Genomic DNA, 9,685 nt, shown 5'->3' with positions numbered 1-9,685 from the left:
TGACGCAGCAGGGAGTGGGGAGTATTGTCCTGGGAAGGTTGCAGGGGAGTTGTGCTGGGACTGTCTGCAGTGGGGATGGGAGACTTTCCTTGAGGGAAGATACCTGAGCATGGAACATGAGAACCCAGGATGGGGGTTGGGCCCAAGTGACACCTTTGCCCGGGAAACTGGACAAAGGCTGGAGGAGGAAGCGGAGGGGGGGGTGAGATGGCTGGAGCGGGGTTCAGTTTGGAGCTGGCTGGGGAAACGGGAGGGAGCCGCGGTGCTGGGGTCTAAGCTCCTTGCCCCCCCAGAAGGACTTGACCGAGGGGTCCTGGTTGTACCTACAAGCTCTGTTTGGGACTGTGTTCCTGTCGGCCAATAAACCTTCCGTGTTACTGGCTGGCTGAGAGTCTCGGTGAATGGCAGGAAGTGGGGGTGCAGGGCCCTGACTCCCCCCCGCTCCGTGACAGCAATGCACAGTTCAGAGCAGTGTCACGGCCTCCCTTAGGTAGGGCCTGTTAGATGGCACCAGCAGGGGGCACAGGAGGAGTTTTGCCCTTTTGCCACCCCCAAACCTTTGGGTTTGAAAATGGGCTGGGTCCTGCCACTCCCTCCTCCCCCTCATCTGCCTCTGTGTGTCTGCTGCCTTGGCTGCAGCCGGGGGGTCCTGACCCGTAGGCTGGAATAGGGAGTGACCCCTTGAGCATTCGGGCTTCACCCAGTCGTGTCTCTGGGGCTCTGCTGCCCAGGGGCAGGGCTGAGGCAGGGACGCAGGGTGCTCCAGGACACTGGCAGGCCTCCTCCAAGTTGTGTCCCAAGCCCCGCGCGGTGCATATACCAGGAGCCCCTCTCCCCTTTTGGGGTCAGCCTGTTGCCCTCACCCTCCTGCTGGGCTTGGCTCTCTCGGTTAAGGGAATGTGCCATGGCCACCTGCTGACCAGGCGTCTCTGATACCCACAGCAGCCTCCCAGCTGCTTCCCCATCCTGTGGGCCTTCTCCTGCCCTGCCTGGGTCTCCCCACGCTCAGCCGGGGTCCCAGGCCCTGCGCTAGCTCCCTGGCACCAGGCTTCAGGTGACTCATGTGGAGATGGGTGGGGCCCGTTCCTCTGCCCCACACAGGCCCAGGTGTCTGGTTACGAGACAGGGAGGCCTCCTGTGCGGAGCCTGTTGCAAGCCAGGGCGGGAACCCCTCCCTCTCCCTGCCAGCCCAGCTCTGCACCTCCACCCACGCCTGCAGGCCGAGCCCGCTGGCGCAAGAGCAGGGACTGCACTTTGTCTCGGAGTGACGCAGTCCAGCGGGACGTGAAAGCCGAGACCCAGGAGAACCCCAGCTCCCAGCCACCCTGACCCTTCCTGGGCCGCAGGTGGTACCACACCCGGTGTGACAAGGGGTCGCTCCGTCCCAGAATCTCTCCACCCCCTGGGGGGCTCCCCCTTGGCTACCACCATCCACTCCCCTTGGGGGACAGGTGAGGCTGAGCCCCGGAGAGCCCAACGGGAGGTGTGTGTGCTGGTGCCAGGAGCTCGTCTGCCACCCCCTGTGCCCCCGAGTTAGTCCCTCTATCTTGGGCCACCCTCATGTCATTCACCCTGGGGCCTTTTGCCTGTGTGCCCTGGCTTTCTACAGATATTACACCTCAGGGCTCGGCGCTTGTCACGGAGTATTGGGGGACTCAGGGCCCTGCACCCCCGGCTTCCTGCGATTCACCATGACTCTCAGCCAGCCAGTAAAGCAGAAGGTTTATTTGGATGACAGGAATACAGTCCAAGACAGGTCTTGCAGGCACAGACAACAGGGCCCCCCTCAGTTAGGTCCAGCTTGGGGTCCCAGGGCATGCCAGCCCACCCCCCTTTGGGGGGTCAGAGCCATCTCTGCCTCCCAGCCATCTCTCCAGCCTCCCTCCAGCCTGCTTCCAGCCCTCTGCTTTCAGCGACCCCTCCCACAGCCTTTTTTCAGTTTCCCGGGCTAAGGAGTCGCCTCGCCTTCAACCCCTTCCTGGGTTCTCATGTTACACACTCAGGTATGCGCCCTCGGGCAGATCCCATCCTCCAATGCAGACTATCCCAGCACACTCCCCTGTCAGCATTCACAGACCACAGTGAGAACAGGCCCAGTTCGTCACAGCGCTCCCTTGGGGAAGTCTGCCCACATCGGCCACTCCCCCACTTTGCGTTCACCTGAGTCCCACTTCTGGGATGCCTCTGTTGGCTCCCCTTCTCAGGCCAGTCCCCTTCAGGTCTCTCCTCCCTGGACCTACTGCCCACAAACTCCGGCACGACATAGATCCCTAGACTTCCTGCCCAGTAAGCACATGGTGAGCGTGTGGGGACAGATCTCCCCCGGGTTATCCTCCCGTGCCATCACCCTGGCACCTGTACCCCATTTTCAGAGAGATTCTCCCAGTAGGGTGGGTCACACCCTGGGTCTTTTGCACACCCCGAAACCTCTTCCTATGAGCCTCAGGCGTCAGCAGTGGAGCCTCGCGGAGCTGTTCGGAGTCCCCAATATCGACTCCGTCCATCCGCCTTTGGGACCAACCAAGGGGTGAGACAGTGGAGCCGCGCCGCAGGGTCCCCCTGGTTCAGATCACAAGCTGTTCAAAGGCACTGGGATTGGCATCTATCTCCCCCCTTTAACTGGGGTAACCGTTTGGTATCTAGGTTCTCTGTGGAACTGGCAACCCGTGGTCTTTCCCCCCTTGGCTCGCTCCCTCTCACGGCCTGCTAGCCTCAGTCGCTCTCAGCGCCAACGCCCACCTCTTCCAGTCTGTTGATGGGGAGCCAGGTCGTGAAGACGCCCTGCAGGACGGGGAACGGGGGCTTGAGGACGCCCTGCTGCGGCCTCGGCTGCTCTCAGACCCTCCTGGAACCCCGCTTGGGTCTGGAACCGGCTTCGTGGATCCATCATCCTTCTCCAGCTGGGCAATCAGCCGCGCCTTCTTGAGTTTCCCAGCGCCTGCTGCTCTCTCCCTGGGCAGGGTTGTGACGTCCTTCTTCGGGATCTGGTTCTACGCCATTTTCTTGGTTAGCCCGGAGAAAAGACAGTTACAGCCTGGGCCATCCTAGTCAGCCAGAGCCCCCCCCTCACCGGTGACCTCTCTGGGTCCCTGTTCAGGTGTGGGCCCGGACTGCTCCCCACAGCCCCCACTTAACTTCCACCTCACCTCACCCCGCCCCCGCCTCCCACAGCCTTTGTTCTCCAGCTGGGCATACACGGGAGGTGGGGGCCATCCATGGCGGTTGCTCGCTAGGTGTCAAAGTCCCAGTGATTGGGTTTGCCATTGTCTTTTCAAACGCTCCATGCTATGGGGGCCTAAGGTCCAGACAGCCGGGAGCCATTCACCCGAGTCTCTCAGCCTCTGCAGAGACCAAACAGCCAGCCTCCCCCCCCCCACCACCACTAGGTAACACTGCCACATATAAGGGAAACTGAGGCACACATATAGGGGAAACAGAGGCACACACAGGCCTCATAAAAATATTACCTCAATTCCTATTTAGTCACACCCTCACCGGGGGCAGGACACCGGCCTCTGGGACTCTCCAAGAATGAGTCACACACTAGGGGCCCGGGAGAGAGGCCGTGCCACGCTCCCATCCACCTCAGTGCAGGGCCTTTCCCCTGATAGCCCGCACTTCCTCCTCCCTGGGCCCTCAGTCATTAGGAGGCTGTTTTCATGCCCTTCCTTTTAGACACTGTTCAGCCCAGTCAGACAGCTCGAGCTGTTTGATTCTTTCCTCATAAGTCAGTCCCTGAAGCCCCCTGATCTAAGTCAGACAGCTAGGTTGGTATGAATGGGGCTGGTGCCACACTCTGCTATCCCCTACCTTATAGAAATGGAGCAGCTGGGCTGTGTGTCATAAGCCCTATACTGTTAGCAGGGAAGGGAGAGTCTCCTTTCGCTCAAGAGACACGGCCGGTGGGGGGCTGAGTTCTATCCTTGCTGCTGCCATTCACTGCCAAAGAAGTGGAGTTGCAGCCTTCCCGGGAACTCGGCAGCCAGGGTGAAATCCGGGCTCCAGTGAAGTCGCTGAGTTGAACCGGAGCAGGATGTGCCCCAGGGCTCCAGCCCGGCCTGGGAGAAGGGGAAGTGCAGGTGCTGGGCCTGGCCCTCAGACCTGGCCACCCTGCTCTTCCAGCTGCTTCCTCACATCCTGCAGAGGCGTGGCTAGGAGGAGGCCCCCGAGGCTGACCTGGAACCAGGGATCACAACTGTGTCATCACACACAGCCACCCGTGGGGCAGCCTAGGCATATCTGGCCGGATCGGCGCCGCACCAGCACCCACCTCGCTGCAGGGGGACGTGCAAAGTGGTCAGGGCCAGGAACCAGAGGCGTCAATGCAGCCCCAAAGCACAGCGGGAGTGACCCTGTGTCCAAGCAGAGGACAAAGTGGGATGCAGCGGCACCGGCTGCTCCAGGATACAAGGAACTCCCTCGAGTGATCAGAAACAACCCTGGGAGAGGGGGGAGAGAGGTGGCACTGAGCAACCTGCCAGCGGGTCAAAAACAACAATGGGACCCAGGCATCCGGCGTGCTGGGGTGCCCTGCTCTGGGCAAGCGGAGGTTGCCTGGGCCAGACCGGAGGGCACTGTCTACATTTCACACCATGGCAGTTCTTGCACAGCCTTCCCCCTGGGTGGGGAAACGGGGGTAGGACCAGGGGGCGAATGGCAAAGCTCTCTGGGCTCCCAGCACACTCGGTGGATCACTCCCTCGGCAACAGGCCGGAACGGGCATCGCTGTGGTTGGCGCAGCTGGAGGGGAGCGGGTCACCGATCAGCGAGCCCCGGCCTCCCCACCTGCTTTGCTGTTCCCAGCGAGGGGCCTAGCGGCCATCCCAGCTCAGCGCCTTCCAGGCTATTCCGCGGACACCAGCCTGGGAAATGCAGCCACCTCTGGGGCAGAACACGACCCCAGCGTGGAGGACAGCGTGGGGGCCACTCGACATGCTGCGCAGCTCTGAAGCCACGAGTGTATTAAAAACGCCTCCCGCTCCCCAGACCCCGGCGCGGCCGCCCGCCCGTCACGCCAGCAGCCTGGACTTTGCATTGGAGTAATTACCTTTCTGCCGACGCCAGCGCTTCCCTGCCGGAGTCCTGCCCGTGGAGCTACTTCACAAAGCAAGGAACAAAAGGCGAGCAGCAATCGGCGGCTGTAAATCAGCGGGACCCTTCTCCCTGGCCCCTCAGCCCACCCCCCCCGGCTTGGACTCTGCCTTGTCCTCTAGCTACCAGCCAGGCCCTCCTGAGAATAAAGTCCCACGTTGCTGTTTTGCAGCCGCCGACCCCGATTCCCCCCGGCCAGGCTCCATGTTCAGTGGGGCATGAGGCCCCCCTGACTTGGGAGAAGGTGACCCCGTGCTGCCCGGGGTGAAGGAGGAGCCATGGGGCTGGGCAGCAGCGAATCAAGCCCGAAGTACTGTCCTGGCAGAGCGAGGCGCCCCCAGCAGGAGGTGGCCAGATCAGCACAGGTCCTTCGCCTCCAACAGCGCCATGTCTGCTGGGGGTCCAGCAGTGCAAGTAACATGCTGCACATTGTCAATGCATGGCGCAAGCATTGACCCCGTCTGGGCAGGAGGGGACACGCACCACACCATTGGCCAGAAGGGGAAACTGAGGCACAGAGCAGCGCCGCGAAATCCCACGGCCACCCAGGGGCTGAGGCGGGTCTGGAACTCAGGCATTCCTGGGCCACCACCCCCTAGGCCAGACGTCCTCACGCTACCCCAGGGTCTGCTGGTGCTGTGCGGAGCGGGAGAGGGGAGGGTCGCCTCCTGGCTTCCAGCTGCTGAGTGGCAGGGCCGGACGCTCAGCTCGACGCCCTGGCTCCTGCCCCGGGATAGTGACCAGCCTCCGCCAGTGCCAGGGTCCTTAGAGCAAAACTTGGATTTAGGGTCCCACCCCCGAGAGCTGAGCCGGGGGAGCGAACCGAGGCTCTGCCTCCCTCTTACAGCCAGCCACTAGTGGGTAGGTCCTTCCCCCCCTCCACCCAGCGACAGCGTCCTCAGTCCTCTGCCCCCCGCCCTGCGCTCCCCACACCCAGCTCCGTCGGTGCCCCTCACTCCTGACCCGCAGCCCCCCGCCACCCCAGCCCTGCGCTCCCCACACCCAGCTCCGTCGGTGCCCCTCACTCCTGACCCGCAGCCCCCCGCCACCCCAGCCCTGGGCTCCCCACACCCAGCTCCGTCGGTGCCCCTCACTCCTGACCCGCAGCCCCCCGCCACCCCAGCCCTGCGCTCCCCACACCCAGCTCCGTCGGTGCCCCTCACTCCTGACCCGCAGCCCCCCGCCACCCCAGCCCTGGGCTCCCCACACCCAGCTCCGTCGGTGCCCCTCACTCCTGACCCGCAGCCCCCCGCCACCCCAGCCCTGCGCTCCCCACACCCAGCTCCGTCGGTGCCCCTCACTCCTGACCCGCAGCCCCCCGCCACCCCAGCCCTGCGCTCCCCACACCCAGCTCCGTCGGTGCCCCTCACTCCTGACCCGCAGCCCCCCGCCACCCCAGCCCTGGGCTCCCCACACCCAGCTCCGTCGGTGCCCCTCACTCCTGACCCGCAGCCCCCCGCCACCCCAGCCCTGCGCTCCCCACACCCAGCTCCGTCGGTGCCCCTCACTCCTGACCCGCAGCCCCCCGCCACCCCAGCTCTGGGCTCCCCACACCCAGCTCCGTCGGTGCCCCTCACTCCTGACCCGCAGCCCCCCGCCACCCCAGCTCTGGGCTCCCCACACCCAGCTCCGTCGGTGCCCCTCACTCCTGACCCGCAGCCCCCCGCCACCCCAGCCCTGGGCTCCCCACACCCAGCTCCGTCGGTGCCCCTCACTCCTGACCCGCAGCCCCCCGCCACCCCAGCCCTGCGCTCCCCACACCCAGCTCTGTCGGTGCCCCCACTCCTGACCCGCAGCCCCCCGCCACCCCAGCCCTGCGCTCCCCACACCCAGCTCCGTCGGTGCCCCTCACTCCTGACCCGCAGCCCCCCGCCACCCCAGCCCTGCGCTCCCCACACCCAGCTCTGTCGGTGCCCCTCACTCCCGACCCGCAGCCCCCTGGTACCTCAGCCCTGCGCTCCCCACACCCAGCTCTGTCGGTGCCCCCACTCCCGACCCACAGCCCCCCGCCACCCCAGCCCTGCGCTCCCTACACCCAGCTCTGTCGGTGCCCCTCACTCCTGACCCGCAGCCCCCCGGTACCCCAGCCCTGCACTCCCCACACCCAGCTCTGTCGGTGCCCCTCACTCCCGACCCGCAGCCCCCCACCACCCCAGCCCTGGGCTCCCCACACCCAGCTCTGTCGGTGCCCCTCACTCCTGACCCGCAGCCCCCTGGCACCACAGCCCTGGGCTCCCCACACCCAGCTCTGTCGGTGCCCCTCACTCCTGACCCGCAGCCCCCTGGCACCACAGCCCTGGGCTCCCCACACCCAGCTCTGTCGGTGCCCCTCACTCCTGACCCGCAGCCCCCTGGCACCACAGCCCTGGGCTCCCCACACCCAGCTCTGTCAGTGCCCCTCACTCCTGACCCGCAGCCCCCTGGCACCTCAGCCCTGGGCTCAGCACACAAGGACCCTGTAACACTCCCTAGTGGGTCACACTTGCTCTCTGGCGCTGGGACCATCATGGGGGAGTTTCCCCCTGGGCTGGTAGAGGAGCCGGGCTGGGCAGGGGATCGCTCCATGCCACCTTTCCCTGCGCCAGGCTGGCACTCGGGCTGCGGTGCGGGCCCAGCAGCACAGCGTCAAGGGCCGGCTGGGCCAAGCCGTCGGCCTGCAGGTGGCAGCAGCGTCCTCTCGCCCGGGGCCCGGCTGCTGTGCATGTAGACGCGGGCTGTGCCTGGCGGGGAGGCTCCAGCCCTTCCTGGCTCCCCGGGCCCCCTTGGCTGCCTCCCAAGCCCTATTGTCACGGGAGGGCGTTTGCAGAACCTGCAGCCATTGTCTGCGCTCCATTGTCCCTCGCCCTGCGGCCGGTTCCCAGGCCTCCCCTGCCAGCCGCTGGGCTCCGCTGCTCACACCAATTACCAGGCGATGAGTCATGACCGAGCAGCACTGCATGCAGCTGGCCTGGCAGGGACCCCCGAACCGTGCCCAGGGGCCCTGGCCAGGCCGGGGGAGCGCGGGGCCCCAGCCAGCGGCCGGTGGGCAGGCAGGGCTGGGATCCACACAACCAGCATGATCTCACTGACACAGCTGCTGAGAGCCTCGCCAATTAGGCTAATGAACGGGGCGGGGCGGTGAGGGGCTGTGGGGGTGACATGGGGGCCCACAGGGTAGGCTGCGGGGGGGACTCGGAGAGGCCGAGGGAGAGCATGGTACCAGTGTGCCTCTCCATCCAAGGCAGCGGCAGGGAACACTTCCCCCACATGGTGCCCAGCCAGCACACCACCATCCTCCCCCCCAGCGACCATCTCTAGGGCTTGGTGGGGAGCTGGGCTCACAGGCCGGCCAGCCCTTGGCCCCTCTGCTGCAGGGGCACGTGGTGCCAGGGGCGATGCAGATGCAGCCAGCAGGATCCGCACCGAGACCCACTGAGCGTTGGGTCACTCCCGATGGGAATGCGGCTCGTTACTATCTGCTGGGAGCCGGCAGCCTGCTGCCCGCCGGCCCAGCCCTGTTCTGCCCTTGACGGCTATGCTCCATCCCCACGGAGCAGGACGGGGGCTGCCCAGAGCCCCTCGCACCCTCATCATGTCACAGAGCGGGGGTCTCACATTCTCCCTAGGTCAGCAAAGCCACATGCTGCAGGCCAGGCTAGGAGGAGACGGCTGCATTGCCGTCACCAATGGCAGTTTAACCAGTGGAACTCACTGCCACAAAGTATCAGTGAGGCCAAGGGCTTGGTTGGAGTCCAAACCAGAGCAGGCCGTGACCCACTGGAGAGGGTCCGAATGTCTAGAGGATACTACCTGCGCCCCAGGGGATCAAGCAGGGGGTTGGGGAGAGGGTCACCCAAGAACCCCGTGTTATATAGTCCTGGCACCTTTCCCTGGCCCCTGCTCCCACCCAAGCTGGCTATCTCTCTGTCCCAGCTCCTAGGAGTATCACAGGGGGACAGAGCCGGGTTCAGGGACGCAGACACAGCCCGGCTGACGTGGGCTGAGAGCAACTGACCACGTTCTGGGCACCTTCACCAGGCACCCGGAGCCTGCAAAGAGGGGGGCTGAAATCCCCCCTCCGCAGAAGGGTTTACGTGCCCCCCGCCCTGGCCAGCTGCCAGAAGCGGGGAGGGGCCGAGGTGGGAACATGCAGAAGCAGCATCAGTGGTTCGGGGCCTTTCATCTTTCCCTTTGCCCCTGTCCCAGTGCCAGCAGCCCCGGCTGGCTCACCCGCGGCAATCGCGGCCCTTTGATCCGCCAGAGAAGCGGCTATTGTCAGGGACACATTGTAGGACAATTAAGTCCCAGGCAACGCAATGTCATCATCAGCCGGCTTGTGTGCAGAGCGGGACAGAGACGGCTGCAGGCCCCAGCACCTCGGCAGAGAGACGGGGGAGCCGGGCAACGGCCCCCGGCCCAGAGACAGCGGGGAGCAGTGTCTGCCTCACCCAGACAACCGGGCAATGCCCCCCCCAGCCCAATCAGAACCGGGCAGTGCCCCCCCCCCAGCCCAGATAGAGCCAGGCAATGCCCCACACGCCCCCTGGCCCAGCCTGCCAGGATCTGCTCGGGTCCCTGCTTCCTGAAACTCGCCAGGCCTTGAGCTCCCAGCCCC

Source organism: Malaclemys terrapin, chromosome 9 (genome assembly GCF_027887155.1).
Source record: "Malaclemys terrapin pileata isolate rMalTer1 chromosome 9, rMalTer1.hap1, whole genome shotgun sequence".
Lineage (NCBI taxonomy): Eukaryota > Metazoa > Chordata > Testudines > Emydidae > Malaclemys > Malaclemys terrapin.
This window is presented reverse-complemented; position numbering follows the sequence as displayed.